Raw genomic sequence first — 16,235 nt, forward strand, 5'->3', positions numbered from 1 at the left:
TTTGTTATATCACTAACCCACTGTGACTTCAAATACCTCTCCTGTTCTCATAATTTTGTGACATGCCATTGTGATATTTTAGGCCCTTTGTGAGTTGAAAATCTGTGTTCGATCTCGTATTTCAGATATGACATGAGATATCTAAAATCCAGTGTAACATCATGATTTCACACCGCTGGACATCATAACCATTGTTTCACTTTGTGACATCTCAGACCTGTTAGTTATTCAGCTTTTTCACTACATATGCTTTGCTGACATCAGAATCCCTTCCCAAACTCATATACTCACGGTGTGTTAATGACAATTGAGATCCCACATGCCATTGTGTCATTACCAACCCCTTGGGACATCTCAAATCCATTGCGACCTCCTCATCAGTATTGCATCACCAATTGTGACATCAAAACATTCTTATAACATGATAGTGAGATATCACATTGTCATTGTGAAATCACTGTCCCATTGGGTTTTCACATAGTATGACCTCATACTATGGAGCTGCTTCTATCACCTGGTATCCTCATATTGAATTATGAGTCATTGAAATTTGATTATATCATTCTGATATTACAAACAAACTGTGACATCACAAAACCATTGTGACCTCATCACAACTGTGACATCAAAAACCCAATGGGATATCTCATTTCCATTGTGACATTATGGATCACATTGTGCCATCCCATACCTATTATGACTAATAACCACCTTTGAAAACACACATGGCCTCTGTGACATCACAGAACCTTTTTGTATCCTAGCCTCATGGGGAACAAATGAAAACTGACATCAGATATACCATAGAAACATAACAAATCCTTTCTGACATAATAATATTTGTGACATCATGTTGCCATTATGACACGATCAGCTCATTTTGACATGTAAAACTACAATGACATCATAGCATTGTAGCATCATTGTCATTCTGATGTCATAGACACATTGTGTTTGCCTATTATGTTATTTGATTCTATTTTTAATGTGGCATGTCAGTTGATACCAGAAATCCATTGTGAGTTCATGACCATTGTGATATCACGATGCCTTACTAGCATCACATTGCCAGTGTGATGTCACATTGCCAAATTGATGTCAAAAAGGGATTTTGATGTGACAATGGTTATGATATCACAATGAGTTTCTGATATCAACCCACGTGCCACATTTCAAATACAATGAAATCACAGATTTGGCACTCATAATGTGACAATGATGTCACAATGACAATGCCAAATGCTATGCTGTCATTATCATTTTGTGATGTCATCATAAGCTAAAGATATCATAACAATAATATAATGTCACACTGGTTATGATGTCACACATGGTCAATATAATGTCACACTGGTAATGATGTCACACAGGTTTTATTATCTTACAATGGTTATGAGGTCACAATGTGTTTCTGATATCAACTGATATGCCACATTTGAAATAGAATGAAATCACAAAATATTCATTCACAATATGTCTATGACAGCAAAATGGCAATGCGATGTCATAATGCTATGATGTCACTGTAGCTTGGTGATGTCACAGTGAGCTGATTGTGTCATCACAACAGTCTGATGTCACAATAGTGATGATGTCACAAAGGGTTTATGATGTCACAATGGCATGTCAGATCTTAATTGCCATTAGTTTATAGTGAGGATATGAAAATGAAGTCACAATGACATATACAAATGAACTGTGATGAAACAAAGGCCATGTTTTTGTCAAAAGTGCTAAGGTTCTTAACAGATTCTGGTTGTTAAAGTGTTAATGATATAAAAATGGGTTAGTGATGTCAAAACTAGTTTTCAATATCACGTCTTATTTCAATTTTCAATTGCTACAAGTGCACAATGATACAAGTTCATGGAAGGAACTTGATGTCGCAAAGGCCATAATTGTCTAAGATGTGATGAGATCATAATAGATTTGTGAAAGCATGATAGTTCAGTAATATCACAATTGCAATATGATGTCAAATTATAATGTCATAAGAGTCTTGTTATGTCACAATTAATTGGTAATGCCATAAGAGTGATGAGTTCAAATTAGTTTTGTGATGTCACAGTAGAATGGCATTCCAGACCTCAATTGTCATTAACTCATAATGAGTATATGAGTTTAGAATGGGATTGTGAGGATTCCAAAGTCATTTGTTGGCACAAATGTGATGAAGTCAGAACAGATTTGTGACGTGGCAATGTGACAAAATGGTCATTACATCTAGCAGTGTGATGTCACAATATTCATAATATCACAGTATATTTCTAATATTTAATGTCATACCTGAAATAATATGAGGTCAAAAATAGATTGAGTTCTCAATGGGCCTAACACAGTGGCAACATGTTACAAAACTTACGAGGACAGGACATGTTTGAGTTGTCACAGTTGTTTAGAGATATCACAATGGCAATGTTACATCACAAAAGGATTGTCTTGTCACAATGGTTATGAAGTCAAAATATGTTTTTGATATGAACTCACATTTGAAATACGAAATCACATAATAAGCCTTCATAATATGTTGTCACATTGACAATATGGTGTCATAGAGGTATGATGTCATTACCTACTTGTGATGTCACAATGACCTGATGTTGTCATCATGACAATGTGATGTCACACCAATGATTATATTGTAAATGCTTTGTGATATTATAATGGCATATCTGATCTCAATTGATATTTCACAATGAGGATATGGATACACAAAGGGACTGTGATGTCACAAAGGCCATGTGTTTTTTCAAAGGTTCTAACGATGTCATAATGGGTTTGGGTGGTAATCAAGGTGATTGTAATGTCACAATAGCAATGTGATATCACAATGGCTTTGTGATGTCACATTGGTGGTAAGGTCACAATGGACAGGACAGGTTTGTGATGTCAGAACAGGTTAATGATATTACAATGGCACTCTGATGTCACAAAGGGATTTTCATGTCACAATGGCTTTGAGGTCACAATGGATTTCTGATATTCACCAATATTGATAGCTTGTAATAGGATGAAATCACAAAATAGGAGTTCACAATATGACTTTAATGTCACTATGACATATAATGTCATAATATTATGATATTTAAGTTTAGTGATGTCAAAATGGCATGTCTCATCTTATTGGTAATTAAATTACCATGAGGATCCCAAAAGTTGCTATGTGTTGAGTCCTTCGAAAGGCACATTGTGCTGAATTCATTACACAGGGTTCTTTGTATTGTTTTTTAAGTGTGCTGTGTACTGTCATCCCAAAAGATTCAATGTTCTGAATCCTTGAGAGGACAATCACACACACACACACACTCTCACACACACACACACACACACACACACACACACACACACACACACACACACACAAACATGGAGCATTACCTTGCACCTAATTTGTGTGTGGGGTGGATGGAGTAGAGTCTCCCCCAGTGGTTGGGCTGAGGGGATCTTCAATTCCCCCAGGCAGCTGCTAGGGTTGGAGGGAAGCCCTGAGCTGAGGTGAGGCTGATTCTGCCATAGCCTGATAGCCTTAATGGAGAGTCAGGGCAGCACAAAGCCAGGAGCGGGGGCATGCCCGAGGTGGGGAGGGAGTGTGAATGAGGGGAGGACAGGGCGTGGCTGAAGGGGCACATAGTTGCTGCAGCTAGGGGCACATGGGAGCTGGCATAAATGCGCAGCAGGAGCTGGGCAGCCTGGGTGAGAAGTTGGGGCACAGAAAGAGCAGAGAAGAGCAGGCACATGCACCAGGGGTGGCAGCATCAATGGCTGACCTCTGCTGCTGTAGGAGCACAGGTCTGGGCCAGGAGCACAGAGGACACAAAGCCAGCACAGGAGGCACATCCCTCTTACAGCCCCAGGGAGGCTCAGAGGCCAAGTAGGCCCTGAATCCAGGGCCCCTGCACCAGGAGCTCATCTGTGGAGGGGGCAAGCTCAGCCCTGCCACCTGCCAGCCCCTGCCCTGGGCCCTTCCCCTGCCCTCCCCGTGACACCACGTTTGAAACAGGTTGCTGCCAGCTTGGACCCATGGCACCTTTTGGAGTCATCCAGCGATGGTGCACCCCTGTCCTCCTTTCTGCCCTGACCCGGTCCCGGTCCCCAGTGGTAGCCCTGCGGCTCTGCACCTCACGACCTCCCCTTACCCTCCACCTCCCCAGACCCAGACCCATGACTCCTGCCTCCCCTCTTGTGTCCCAAAGCACCTACCCAGCACCAGGCAGGCCAGCCCTGACTCTGCCACAAATGTGCACCAGGAGTGGAGAGTGGGGGAGTGGATGTTGATCCTGGGATCCCACCCCCATCCCTAGTGGACAGTGTCCCAGGAAAAGGGCAGATGCAGGTATGGGTGAAGAGGGGGCACCACTTAGCCCCTGGCCTAGAGCAGTGGGAGCCACAGAGCCATGCATCTGCACCCTTCCTCTCACTGGGGGGAACCTGGTGGCTTTACTCAGAGGTGGGAAGCAGCACTTCCACACCAGCCTTTTTGGGATATTTCCTTTTCTCTGAGGGTGGGTGGTGTTGGATTCAGAAGATAGACCCTCCTTGTTGTGTGAGCCCTTGTCTTTTGTGCTCGGTCATAATTTTACTTGAGGAGGGTCCCACAAGAGCCCACTAGGGAGGTGAGGGCACTGGGGGTCAGATAGAAGGTGAATGTCTGGGAAGAACACGCCCCTCTAACACACTTACACCTTGCCTGACCCCCCACTCCAGCTGTCAACAGCACTCATAGGGTGAACACATTTCCCAGCTCTGCCACCATCTGCTGGTGCTCCAAGTCCATCTGATTTCCTCATCTTCCCCAAGTCACCCAGAAGCATCTAGGCTGGAAGTAGGAAGTGTATCCATGTATATAGCCTTTAGTACCCCATCCATTTACCCAACACTGCCCCTACCCCGGGTCAGACACTTCTCTGGGGGCACAATGACCTCCTGCTTGTTTTCAGTCCAGTTTGAAGAGCCAACTGTCTCAGGACTCCTTCACCCAGAGTCCTGGCTAGGGTTTTGTTGAATGGGGAGTCAAGGCTGGTTATTCCCAAGGGAAAGTGTCTGGCCCTGGAGAAAGGGAGAGGCAGGGTGGTTCAGCATTATTGGAGCTGTGCTTCCTTGGGTCGAGTCCCTGGTTCTGAGAAGGGAACGCCCATGTTACAGCTTGTACATTGTCCCAGATGAGGAACCAACAAACTCAGGAGGGGCACTACTCTGAGTCTGTGTGTGTGTGTGTGTGTGTGTGTGTGTGTGTGTGTGTGTGCATGATAGAGAGAGAGAGAGAGAGAGAGAGAGAGAGAGAGAGAGAGAGAGAGAGAGAGACTGTGCTCAGGTGAGTGATCAGTTGACAAATTGCAGGTGCTGCATGGATAAGACTACAGTAACTATTATGGATTGTTGTGTGTGTTTGTGTGTGTGTGTGTGCGTGTGTGTGTGTGTTTGTGTGTGTGAGAGAGTGTGTGTGCATGAAAGAGAGAGAGAGAGAGAGAGAACCTGACTGATCTCAGGTGAGTGATCAGTTGGCAATTTGCAGGTGCTGCATGGATGAGTCTACAGTCACTGTTCTGCATTTGTATGTGTGTATTTGTTGTTCTTTTTTCATCAATGCCAAGCATGAGACCAGCCATAATTTTTGTTTTCACCTTCACTGTTTCATAGCTCCTATGGGGAAGGTTTCAGTAGATGTTCTTTCCACCTCTCACTTTCCCCTTTCCTATAACCCACAGTAACTGCTGGGCCTGCATGGGTCTCCCCTAGGAGGCCTGTGTGAACCACAGACCAACGTGGACACCTTCTGTCTTAAGCCTGAAGGCTTGTGAGATGAGAGTGACCACAGCCGCACTCTTCCAGCCAGACAGTCTGCTCTCATTTGTATAGGTGGAGCTAATGCAAGGGTTGGGTGGAGCTAATTCAAGGGGGATGTAGAGCAGGGGCTGTAAATCTAGGAGGATCTGGGAAGTGGTGAACGGTGTGACATTGCAGATGGTTCACCACTACCGAAGATGAGAGGGTAACCTTACCCAGGGCATTGACGGTGTCCATGGGCATCTGGGCAGGGGGCTCTGGGACCCCACTGGTGGTGTGGATTCCCTCCCGGGAGAGTGCACTGGTTTGAAGTCCTCCCTGGTGTCCTGCAGACTCTAATCTGTGTCCTGACTGTGCTTATTCCAGCTGGGCAGTGGTAGGCAAGTGTATTCCTCGTGCTGGAGCCTGCCCGGTATCAGGCCGTTGCAGTTAGCTAGGGCTTGCTGAATGCCAGTTTCTGTAACCTGCTGTGGGCTGTCTGGAAAGAAAAGGGGACCACTAACATTAGAAACCTTTAAGTTTGATTGGGACAACTGAAATGCCACCTTTTTCAGGGTTTTTTTTTTGGAAGCTGGCAATTTCCACTAACGCCTGGGATTATAGGTCAAATTAGATGGACCATTTCAGCCAACAATCAATGACGTTCAAAGTATCACAAGCAGAGCTCCCAAGCCAGATGGTCTCCTGCTATGAACGTCGTGCCTTGATTGCTTTTATGCAGCAGCTGTTGATTCTCCTCTGACTCTCTCTAGTGTGACTACCACAGTTGAGTGAAGGGTTAAAGTACTTGAAGCAGTGACAATTTGTTGCTCGTTTCAGAGCAGAGCAACACGTGGTGCTAAACCACCTCCTTGTGTGCCTTTATAAGACCTGTAAATTCTTATCTCAGAGCTCTCCTCCTGGGCTCTGCTGTGTCAGAGTGTAGTACGAGGCCCGGGCTGCAGCCCATTTAAATAAAACAGCTGTAGAGCCTGACTCTCAGTGGTCTTCTTGGTGGGGGTCCTGCGACCTAGGCATAACATTGAGGATGTCATGAGGAGAAGAGATTGTGACCTCACCATCCCTAGCCTGCCAGCTGTGAGTAGAGAGGATTCTCAGCACCTGCACTGGACTCTGGGAGATTCAGAAACCCAAGATGCCTGGAGGATCCTTTTTCTGCAACATGAAACTTGGGGGCCAGATGTGGTGGGCCATCCTGGCTGGCTCCAGGGGTAGGAGAGCAGGTCGCTTGAGCCTGGCCTTCAGTTGATGGCAACCTCATTCACTCTTGAGTGGGGAATTGAGTGCCACAGAGCTGGTCAGCCACTGGCCAGAGATCTTTGAGAAGATAGGCATCCCAGAGGTCCCGGAATCCAGCGAGTACACCATGGATCATGTCTTCAGAGCCAAAACAGTTAAGTTCAGTGGCACCAGGAGGCTGGGAAGAGGGAAGAGGAGAATTGTGGGAGAGCTACATCAGGCTTTGCCCCGCCCACCATGATGCTTACCTGAATGGGATGGGACTTCTCTGTAGTATTTTTGTAAACAGATGCTCATTTATTTATGCAAGAAAGAGTCACAGTGTGTGCCAGGCTCTGGAGGGGTCATAGACAATGAGAGTTTCCATTGCTGGTTCCACAGCACATGAAGAAATCTTGGTTTGAGCTGGATGCTGGTGCTTCATGCTTGTCATCCTAGCTACATAAGAGGCTGTAATGGGAGGATCGATGCTTGAGGCCTAGGCAGGAAAGCCTGTAAGACTCTTATCTCCAACTAACTACCAAAAAGAAAACACCAGAAGTGGATGTGTGGCTCAAGTCGTAGTCTGTTGGCCTTGAGTAAAAAGGCTCAGGGACAGCACCTAGGCTCAGAGTTCAAGGCCCAGGAGTGAGAGAAAAGGAGGAAAGAGATAAAGAGGAGGGAAGGCCGGATGGAGAAAAGGAGGAAAGGAAGGAAGAAGGGAGAACATGTGAGCCATGGTTTGGAGTCCCTGGATCAAGGGAGCCAACCATTCACAATCTATGTGGGGACAATTTCAGAGCCTAAAGCCAGTATGTAGGACCAAGCTACTGACACCTCAGCAACTTTCTGACATCCAGGAGCTGTGTGGTACCTGACTGCAGAGGTAAGCAGCCTCGGATAGGCACTAGGACTCAGGGCAGGTCACCAGGCTTCAATCATCCTTGGCGCCAATGAGTTTATTTTCTGGTCAGATAAGAATAAGCTGTCCAAGGGCTAGGGAGGTATTGGTGTGAGGAAGTGTTGGGGAGGGGGCAACAAGGGATAAGAAGGAAGATGAAGAGGGAGGACGATCACAGATAAGGAGTGTCATGACATTGGAGCCATGACTTCGCCTGACAACCTAGACCAAAAGTCATAGACCCTTGGACCCAGCCACACTGCTATTAAGAGTCCTGGCACATTGGGTTCACCATTGACCACCTGGCTATCATCCACTGCAGGTTGCCTATGCAGTACATCCTTGGGGACTGGAACTTTCCAGGGCTCAATCTGAAGATGACACCCCCCCACACCCTGTTCTTTCCTCCACCAGAGACAGAAGTAAGCTGGCCACTAGCACAGGACAGCCAAGGAATGAAGGTGGGAATAAGGACCCTTGTTGCCCCAAACTTCCTCTAGGGGGCACGAGGACCCCGTGATTGCCATTCTCAGAGGGAGAGATGGGTCTCTTTGCAGGCTCAGCCTTTAGTCTAGATGGCAGATCTGGGATTCAGAGATGGCAGATTGAAGGTGGGGCAGGTTTGGATAGAGGCTGGTGGGAAAACCAGAGGCACTGGTCTCTGAGCAAGGTTGTTCCTTTGAGAGTACTCACAACCCAGGAACATTCCTGGGATAGATCAGCCCTTTTCTCCTTCCTGAGTGAGAGGGACCTGGAGCCCTTGAGTCTGCATCCCTTGGCCAAGAAATCCTTTCATTCCCACATCCTGTGGTTGGATAACTAGACCTCACCTACCTACTCAGTGTAGAGGCAGGACAGTGAGAGATCTTGAGTCTTTGATAAGGTCAGGGGATCCTGAATATGCGATTGTACTTGATCATCCTAACTTGGTGCATGGCAAGTTCCATCTAAGATTACCATGATATAGGACATAGAATCTAAAGAATCAGAGCAGGATGGGGTCTGTTCTGGGAGTCTTGAGTATTATGTGTGAGCTTTCAGCTCCCGTATGCCCACCTGCTTCCCTTTCTTGGGTGAGGCTTTACTAGCAAAAGTTGAAACTAGAGACTGGGTCCTATCCCTTGTCATTTATACTCAAAGCTAGCACTCTACCATTTGAGCCACAGCTCCACTTCCAACTTGTTTGGGTTTTTATAATTGGAGATAAAGAGTTCTCATTGACTTTGTTGCCAAGGGTGGCATCCAACTGCAGTCCACAGATTTCAGTCTCCTGAGGGGATAGGATGACAGGCATGGGAAAGTATCTTTGGCCAGGTGGCACTAACTCATGACTGTCTTCCTAGGTACTCAGGAGGTGAGATCTGAGGATCAGGGGTCAAAGCCAGCCGGGTCAGGAAAAACCCTGAAGCTCTTATCTCCAACGAACCACCAGAAAAGCAGAAGTGGTGTTGTGTTGTGTCTTAAGTAGTAGAGTGCTCACCTAGAGCTGAAATGCTCAGGGACAGCACCCAGGCCTAGGGTTCAAGCCCCACAATTGAAAAAAGAAAGAAAGTAAAACATATTTGCCTTCAAAGGATGGTCCAGGTGTGGGAGGGACGAAGAGGGGGGGTGCTGTGGTTGGGAGACAAGGTGCTCTTCCCACTGTACAGACATTTCTAAGAGCTCCCCAAGTTTACCCCAGCTTGAAGCCACAGCTTCAAAAGGACGGAGCTTGTGGCAGGCAGGGAGTGAGCGAATGGGTGCAGGGGTGGGATTGCTGTGTGTGTATTCTCTCCAATAAAAGATGGATTTGGATGCTTGGTGACAAAGTCTGAAGTGAAGGGTTGCAAGAAGTTTGTGGCCTTATGAGATGGTTTTCCTCTGGTTATGTGAAGGTGTTGAATCCAGAAGTCTCCAGTGGCTCACAACTGTCATCCTAGCTACTCAGAAAGCTGAGATGTGAAGACCATGTTCAGAGCCAGCTTGGGCAGGAAAGTCTGTGAGACTTGATGTCCAATGGACCACCAGAAAACAGGAAGTGGTGCTGTGGCTTAAGTGGGAAAGTGCTCACCTTCAGCTGAAAAGCTGAGGGACAGTGACCTGGCCCAGAGTTCAAACCCCATGATCAACAACAAAAAAATAGGTGCCTAAGTTTTCTGCATAGCAGTGTGTACAGTGTGAAATGCCATGCTGGTCTATGAGATATTCCAGATATGTGAGAGGCTCAATGGTTTGTCTACAGTGGGTCTGAGGTCTGTAGTGCCACCTTCTTGGGGATGGTATATGATCCTAATGGAATGAGTTCATGGTTCTATTCTCAGGGACTGCTGAAGCCTTGGGCTGTCACTGTGTGTGTGTGTGTGTGTGTGTGTGTGTGTGTGTGTGTTGTGTCTGTGTCTGTGTGTCTGTGTTTGTGTCTGTGTCTTTCTGTGTCTATGTGTGTTTGTAGGTATAAGAACTGGGCCTTTAACTCAGGGCATACGTGTTGTTCCTGACCTTCTGAGCTCAAAGCTAGTGCTCTGACACTTGAGCCACAGGTCCATCTCTATCTATTTGGTAGTTCTCTGAGGATAAGAGCCTCATAGCCTTTCCTGCATGGGCTGGCTTTGAAGTGTATTCCTCAGACCACAGCCTCCTGAGTAGCTAGGATGACAGACATGAACCACCTCTGCCAGATTTGTGTGTGTGTGTGTGTGTGTGTGTGTGTGTGTGTGTGTGTATGTGTGTGTGTAGAAGTGGGTTGTAACAAGGAGCGCTGGACCCTTTGGGTAACTTCTAGCTGCTATCTTTGGGGGGAGGTGCATGGATGTTGTGTCTTAGGTTTTGGGGCCTGGATGGGTGAAACGCTTAAATTATAATACCAAGGGATCTGTGTTCCCTGGAGCTGTGTATTCCCTTGGTCCTGGTTGGTGGCAGAGGGAGCTTGGGAGGACCTGGTGGTGGGGCCCGCAGGGGGTGGCTCCCCAGGGGGACAGAGAGCATGGCCAGCACTTAGTAAGGATGCCAGCTCTGTTAGTATGGAGCGCATTGGATGGGTTAGGCTCTGGGTCTTTTCAACATGAGTTCTGATGGGTGAGGCCAAACCTATTTTAAATCTTGACTTATGATCTTCAGATCTCAGCCTCCTGAATAGCTAGGATTATAGGCATGAGCCTCTGGCACCGGGCCTCTGATTCATTTTGGTATATTAGGGTTTGAACTCAAGGCCTTAGGCTTGCCAGTCAGGTATTCTACCATGAAAGCCAAGCCTTTCTGTCTTGGGCATTTCCGAGATAGAGAGTCAATATATGCTCAGGCTGGGCTGGATCACGATACTCTTGTGACAGGTGTTGGCCACCATGACTGGTTCTCTGTATTGAGATGCTAGACAGGTAGTGCCACGTTTAGTCATCGGTTTAGATGGATTGTCCCAAACTCTTAGTACACAGCAGCTGATTCTTGACCACAGGTGAAGTTCTGGGTCTTGACCATCAGACCTCAGTATACTCCTGGGACAGTTGTGAGGAAACAAGGAATTAATATAGGGGGATCACTGGGGCAGTGCCAGGCATAGAAGGAGCGGTCGCCAGATATGGTTCTTGGAAATTCTGTGAGCATATGACAGGAAGATAGCTGGAAAGGGCTCAGATGGGGCCTGTTATTTATCGTGCAACAGGTATGGGATTATGAAACAAAACATGGCTCTCTTTCATCATTACCCTATCCCCATGTGGAAGGGGATCCTTCACTGTTCAGTTTTGCAGCTGGGGAAAATGAGGCACGAAGAAGCTGGATGACCTATTCATGACCGCCAGTTTACAGGAAGCTCAGCCTGACTTCTCTGCCATGCTCCCTATGGCTGCTATTCAGTCCACTTGTTTTGGTGGAAATTCCACTTCTTGTCAGTCCTGGGGCTTGAACTCTGGGCCTGGGCGCTGTCCCCAAGCTCCTCAGTTCAAGGCAGGCACTCTACCACTTGAGCCTTCAGCACCACTTCTGGATTTCTGGTGGTTCTTTGGAGATAAGTGTCTCACAGACCGTTCCTGCCTGCCCTGTCTAAAAAGCATGATCCTCATATCTCGGCTTCCTGTATAGCATGATGCCTGTGCCACTGGCATCAAGCATAAGTCCAATTCTGACTTTCTTTCTTTGTTTCTTTCTTTCTTTCTTTGTTTCTTTCTTTTTCTCTCTCTCTCTCACTCTATCTCTCTCTCTCTCCCTCTCTCTCTCTTTCAGGAACTGGTTGAATGGGTCCTGGAGGAGGTGGCTCAGCGTCTCCATGTGGCTGGGACCCACGGTGACCTTCTCATTCTGGAGGTGGGCTGTGGGTCAGGAGCTGTCTTGCTCAGCTTTTTGAAATAGCTCCCTGAGTTAAGCCCCTCTGTGCCTGGGCTAGAACATGATGGTTATTCATTATCCAGCCATCCTCTGAGTACTTCCCCACTACCCTCTGCTAAGACAGTTAAAGGAAAGTGGATGAGGAGGCATTGTGTTGTCCAACCACCCAGCAGGATCCTGGGCCTCTAATCCTCACTGCCATCTATCTGGTCAGACCCCAGTTATAAGAAAATGAATTCACTGTATGTCTACTTCGCTTTGCTGGGGTGTGTCATTTCAGGGAGGGGGGCAGTGTGCAGAGGAAAGACTCCGGACTTGACAGCTCTTGGGGTACATTTGTTCTTGTGACAGAGCCAAGTCATTGCTGTGGATAAGGAAGTAGGCACCATCAAACTGATCAGGAACAATGCTCAAAGGTAAGTAGGCAGGCTGTTGAAGTATAAAACCCACCCATGATTACTTCCCACTCACAATAAGGGGGGGGGGGATTGCAGCGCAGGTGGCCGGCACTGGCCCTAGGGGAATATAAATGGATGGTAGCATTCAGGTACTGGGGGCTCCCACCCATCATCTTGGATATTCGGGAGGCTGAGGTCTGATGGTCATGTCTAAGGGCCAGCGCAGGCAGGAGAGACTGTGATATTCTTTTCTTCTTTTTTTTTTTGCCAGTCGTGGGGCCCGAACTCTGGGCCTGGGCACTGTCCCTCAGTTCTTCAGCTCAAGGCTAGTGCTCTACCACTTGAGCCACAGCGCCACTTCTAGCTTTTTTCTGCTTATGTGGTGCTGAGGAATCGAACCCAGGGCCTCATGCATGCAAGGCAAGCACTCTACCACTGAGCCACCTTCCCAGCCCCGAGACTGTGATATTCTTATCTCCCCAAAACCACCTCCCCCCACCAGAAAAAGCCAGATGTGGTGCTGTGGCTCAAGTGGTAGTGCCTCAGCCTTGAATGAAAGAAGCTCAGGGATGACACCGAGGCCCTAAATCCAAGCCCTAGGACTCACAAAAAAATAATAAAATAAATGAATAGTGGGCACCTGTTATCTTACTACCAAAAAGAATGGATTTAGTCTTCTCTCTGGTACTTGTAGCTAAAAGTAAGGGGCTTCCTTTGATGCTCCTCTAAACCTCCCCTTCTCTCCATTAGCTCTACTGGCTTCATTTTCAGGATAGAATTCAGATCATTCCACTCAATGTGACCTTATGTACCCTCCCCTCCCCACCTTCCTTGGGGTGGGGATCCTGGATATACTCACCACTGGGAGGATGAGGCACTGCAGGGATGGGGGTAGGTATCTTCGAAACTCACACACATACACACTTACACACACACACACACACAAACACTCACCTAGGCCAACTCAGACTAACCTTTTCCAAAGGCACTTTATCTCCTTGGATTAAGTGACCTAGCAGAGGAACTTGATGCCTTGTAAATGACTATTTTAACTAGTGCTTGCTTGTTGGCACGAGATAAACAAAGAAAGAGTCTGGTGCCCATCACCTCTGGCTCAGGTTCACGTCTGACACCCTGGCTAATTAGGAGGCAAAGATCTGAGGATCAAAGATCGAAGCCAGCCATAAGCTGGAAAGCTGGTGAGAATCCACTGTCCATGGAACCACCAAAAAGTTAGATGTGGAGCTGTGGCGCAAGTTGTGGAGCACCAGCCTTGAGTATGAAAACTCAGAGAGACAGCTCTCAGAACATGAGTTCAAGCCCACACACAAAAATGGCCCCATCTTGTTGCCCCCAGACTGCCTGGGCCTTGAGTGTACTCTCACAGAGTGTGATACAGCACAGGTCCTGGGTAGTGTATCAGAGCCTTCAGAAATTGGGTGGTGGAAGCCAGGCCTACTCCTTCGTGTGCTCTTAACCCACAGTAGCTGGAAGGCAGAGCGTGACAAGGCAGGCAGCCTGCAGAGCGGAGAAGATCTTGCTCTGCCAGGGCGACTGGAGCGGGCTTTTTAGAGGCAGAACTTGAAAGGGGGTCTTGCTTAACAAGGAGGATCTGACAGGAAGCAGAGAGAGCAAAGATGCTGTAAATAAATTACAACATAGTTGAGCATGTTTAGTTCCAGCCAGGGCTGCTGGTAAGAAACTCAACACTGATGGGCAAGACTATCCCGAGACAGGCCTGAGGGTTCATAGAAGAACAGCTATCCAGGGTTGGGAATGTGTCTTAGCAGTAGTGGGCTGGCCTAGCACACAGGAAACCCAGGGTTCGATTCTTAAGTACCACATACATAGAAAAAGCCAGCAGCAGCACCATGGCTCAGGTGGAAGAGTGCTTGCCTCGGGCAGAAGAAGCTCATAGACAGCACCCAGGCCCTGAGGTCAAGCCCCAGGACTGTGAAAATAAAATAGCACTCCAATGGACGTTGGTGACAGGTGGTTGGCTATGCCCTGTAGCTCTTAGTAGATCCATCCATGCTTAGTGTCTCCTTCTTTGACAGAGGGGACTTGGACATTCCTTCTGCCCTGGACACCCCTGGAGGTGGTTATTAGCAACCCTCCCAACATCTTCCATCAGGACATGGAATAGCTGGCCCCAGAAATCCTCATGTACAGGTTGGTTGGGGCAGGGGGATATAGGGGCAGCCTCCAGAAGTCCTAGTGTGTCTGACCTGCCCCAGAGGACCAGTCCATCCAGAGGAGGCAGATGGGAGCTTAGAGAGGGGTAGAGATGTGGAGGGGGCACTTATATGCCCATGGCCCTAACCACATTCCAAGCCTCCCTTTGCTTTCTGTGAGGGAGATAGAGGAGTGTCTAGGTGGTAGTGTATAGAGGAGGACTAGATGGAAATTCTAAAGAATGAGACACCATAAGCCATGTGCTGTTGGCTCACGCCTGTCATCCTGGCTACTCAGGAGGCTGAGATCCAGAGGATCTCGTTTCTCAGCCCAAGCAGGAAATTCCAATGAGAGTGTCATCCCCAATCTCCAAACAGAAATGGCGCTATGGCTCAAAAGGTACAGAACTGGCCTTGAGCATAAATCATCATCAGGGACAGTTCCCAAGCCCTGAGTTCAAGCCCCTCAACAACAACAACAACAACAAACCCAGAAAGACACCCCTTGCCTGCAAATGATGGTGAAGCAATGGGGGTACTCTGGTTGGGAGACCAGATGCTAGCATAAGTGTACAGAAATTTCTAAGAACTCTCCAGGTTTGCCCCAGTGTGAAGTCACAGCAGGGTCGGCGTTGCCTTACAAACAATTCCAGAGGTCGTGGCCTGTCTTAGGCAGGGAGTGGGCTAATGGGAGCAAGGATGGGAGGGTATTGTCAATTATATTCTCTCTATCCATGGAAATATAGTTTTGGATGCTGGTGTCAAAGTCTGAAGTGAAGGGTTGCATGTGGTTTGTAGCCTGACAAGTTGGGTTTCACCTGGCTATAAGAAGGTAACTGAAGCCGGGTGCTGCCAGTGGCTCACAACTATCATCCTAGCTACTCAAGAGGCTGAGAACTGAGACTTGCAGTTCAAAGCCAGCTTGGGCAGGAAAGTCTGTGAGATTTTATCTCCAATTAACCACCAGAAAACCAGAGGTGGTACTGTGGCTCCAGTGGTAGAGCACACACTTTCAGCTGAAGAGCTGAGGGACTGCGTGCAGGCCCCTAGTTCAAACCCCATGACCGACAACCAAAAATAAGGTGGATGAGTTTTCTACATAGGATTGTGTACCGTAGGAAATGCCATTCCAGACGTGTGAGAGGCTGAGATTTGTCTGCAGTTGGTTTGAAGACGGTAGTTCCATCTTCTTGGGGTTTGGGATGTTCCGGTGCTCAGGGACTGATAAGGCCTTGGGCTACCCCTGTGTGTGTGTGTGTGTGTGTGTGTGTGTGTGTGTGTGTGTGTGTGTGTGTGTGTGTGCGTGTGTGTGTGTGTGTATTTCCCTCATCTTTCTCTGTCACCTTCCTGGGTGCCTGTCTTCCTCTTCCTGACTTCGGATGTTGCCCCTCTTCCATTACAGCCTTGCCTTTAGCCCCCTGTCAGGGTCTAAAATGAGTCCTAAATTGTCAGAGACCTGCATAT

The sequence above is a fragment of the Dipodomys spectabilis genome, unplaced genomic scaffold (genome assembly GCF_019054845.1).
Source record: "Dipodomys spectabilis isolate Male_0828 unplaced genomic scaffold, ASM1905484v1 ptg000483l, whole genome shotgun sequence".
Classification (NCBI taxonomy): domain Eukaryota; kingdom Metazoa; phylum Chordata; class Mammalia; order Rodentia; family Heteromyidae; genus Dipodomys; species Dipodomys spectabilis.